The sequence below is a fragment of the Pseudophryne corroboree genome, unplaced genomic scaffold, assembly GCF_028390025.1.
Source record: "Pseudophryne corroboree isolate aPseCor3 unplaced genomic scaffold, aPseCor3.hap2 scaffold_1132, whole genome shotgun sequence".
Taxonomy (NCBI): Eukaryota; Metazoa; Chordata; class Amphibia; order Anura; family Myobatrachidae; genus Pseudophryne; species Pseudophryne corroboree.
In genome coordinates this window covers 20,245-23,261 of record NW_026967758.1, presented here as the reverse complement: position 1 = coordinate 23,261, position 3,017 = coordinate 20,245, and the positions used below count along the sequence as shown (strand labels likewise).

The window sequence follows — 3,017 nt, the reverse complement described above, 5'->3', positions numbered from 1 at the left end:
CAATGAAGCAAGTTTAATTTAGTAATAGGTGAAAAACCATCCCTACAAAGGTGTTAATCAGAGACTTGGCTTTGTGGACACTTTTCAGAGAACAACTTTGTTAGCATAAAAGTAAAGCCAGAAAATGAAGAGCTGTTTAATCACTCAATTGGATTTTTTTGCCAGCATATTTCTTTTTCTCTGCAACCCACTGCTAAATTGTGCTTCCTAGCTGTTTTTATAAAATCACTGAATCAAATCTAACTCTGATTACATCAGAGAAGGCCAGGTACCCTACACCATAACAGGGGGTTTGAAATTTTGACTTGTCTACTTAAAGATCACCAAAATCTCATCACAAGGTCAATTACGTCCCTGGGTGGGATTGAACCACCAACCTTTTGGTTAATAGCCAAACACACTAACCGATTGCGCCACAGAGACACTTTGCAAAAAGTACATACTGACAAAGGCTAATAAGCATTTATCTAGAACGTTTCCTAGAAAAACTTTAAAAAGTCAATAATCTGGAGAGTTTTTGTAAGATGTTTCTTCCATCAACCAATGAAGAAACACATTGGTACTTTCCCATGATGAGTGAGTGCTTCATGATCTATTGCACTTACATGTGCAGCAGAGTACTGCAATGGAAGCATGCTGGGCCCATAACCCAGAGGTAGGCAGATTGAAACTATCCTCTGCTATATGCATTTTTTTTTTGTTAATTAAAGTAATCCAAAACTGGGATTGATATTTTGGTTCTTTTATTTTTACTTAAAGTACAATAACTTTTACCATTTTAATTTGTTTTAATAGTATATTGACAGTATTGTTTTCTTTCAAAAATCCACTTAATTTTCTTTACCCTATTAATAAAATGGTAATTGACAAAAACAAACTACATTGTCACCAGAAGAGCAATACAAAATGTACAAGTGATATATTAAAATCATCTTTCCAGCTTGAATTTCAATGATGCATTGGGGCAACGATTTTGTGAGAAACATTTTCACCCTTAAATAAAGATTTTCTTAATCCCTTACCTGTGTGCTAATTAGATATCACCTTGTTTTCACATTAAACAGACTTCTACATGAGAAAGCAGCAAGGATGCAGTGGCGGTAATGTTTCCTGGTGTCAACCTGTATTATTTCAGTAGACATTGAAATGAAGATGCATCTTGCTGCCTTTCCAATGAAGCAAGTTTAATTTAGTAATAGGTGAAAAACCATCCCTACAAAGGTGTTAATCAGAGACTTGGCTTTGTGGACACTTTTCAGAGAACAAATTTGTTAGCATAAAAATAAAGCCAGAAAATGAAGAGCTGTTTAAATCACTCAATTGGTTTTTTTTTGCCAGCATATTTCTTTTTCTCTGCAACCCACTGCTAAATTGTGCTTCCTATCTGTTTTTATAAAATCACTGAATCAAATCTAACTCTGATTACATCAGAGAAGGCCAGGTACCCTACACCATAAGAGGGGGTTTGAAATTTTGACTTGTCTACTTAAAGATCACCAAAATCTGATAACAAGGTCAATTACGTCCCTGGGTGGGATTGAACCACCAACCTTTTGGTTAATAGCTGTGCACACTAACTGATTGCGCCACAGTGACACTTTGCAAAAGTCCATACTGACAAAGGCTAATAAGCATTCATCTAAAACGTTTCCTAGAAAAACTTTAAAAAGTCAATAATCTGGAGAGTTTTTGTAAGATGTTTCTTCCATCAACCAACGAAGAAACACATTGGTACTTTCCCATGATGAGTGAGTGCTTCATGATCTCTTGCACTTACATGTGCAGCAGAGTACTGCAATGGAAGCATGCTGGGCCCATAACCCAGCGGTAGGCAGATTGAAACTATCCTCTGCTATATGCATTTTTTTTGTTAATTAAAGTAATCCAAAACTGGGATTGATATTTTGGCTCTTTTATTTTTACTTAAAGTACAATAACTTTTACCATTTTAATTTGTTTTAATAGTATATTGACAGTATTGTTTTCTTTCAAAAATCCACTTAATTTTCTTTACCCTTTTATTAAAATGGTAATTGACAAAAACAAACTACATTGTCACCAGAAGAGCAATACAAAATGTACAAGTGATATATTAAAATCATCTTTCCAGCTTGAATTTCAATGATGCATTGGGGCAACGATTTTGTGAGAAACATCTTCACCCTTAAATAAAGATTTTCTTAATTCCTTACCTGTGTGCTAATTAGATATCACCTTGTTTTCACATTAAACAGACTTCCACATGAGAAAGCAGCAAGGACACAGTGGCGTTAATGTTTCCTGGTGTCAACCTGTATTATTTCAGTAGACATTGAAATGAGGATGTATCTTGCTGCCTTTCCAATGAAGCAAGTTTAATTTAGTAATAGGTGAAAAACCATCCCTACAAAGGTGTTAATCAGAGACTTGGCTTTGTGGACACTTTTCAAAGAACAAATTTGTTAGCATAAAAATAAAGCCAGAAAATGAAGAGCTGTTTAATCACTCAATTGGATTTTTTTTGCCAGCATATTTCTTTTTCTCTGCAACCCACTGCTAAAGTGTGCTTCCTAGCTGTTTTTATAAAATCACTGAATCAAATCTAACTCTGATTACATCAGAGAAGGCCAGGTACCCTACACCATAAGAGGGGGTTTGAAATTTTGACTTGTCTATTTAAAGATCACCAAAATCTGATAACAAGGTCAATTACGTCCCTGGGTGGGATTGAACCACCAACCTTTTGGTTTATAGTAGAGATGAGCGGGTTCGGTTTCTCTGAATCCGAACCCGCACGAACTTCATGTTTTTTTTCACGGGTCCGAGCGACTCGGATCTTCCCGCCTTGCTCGGTTAACCCGAGCGCGCCCGAACGTCATCATGACGCTGAAGGATTCTCGCGAGACTCGGATTCTATATAAGGAGCCGCGCGTCGCCGCCATTTTCACACGTGCATTGAGATTGATAGTTAGAGGACGTGGCTGGCGTCCTCTCCATTTAGATTAGGAGAGAGAGAGAGAGATTGACCTGAGGCTGAT

At 36.8% G+C, this 3,017-nt stretch overlaps 1 non-coding gene across 1 annotated transcript; it reads right to left on the bottom strand.

Moving 5' to 3' along the window:
* Positions 1 to 349: 349 nt before the first annotated feature.
* TRNAN-AUU (transfer RNA asparagine (anticodon AUU)) lies at positions 350 to 423 on the bottom strand. The gene has a single exon. It is a non-coding gene; the product is annotated as a tRNA-Asn (tRNA).
* Between the last annotated feature and the right edge of the window lie 2,594 nt (positions 424 to 3,017).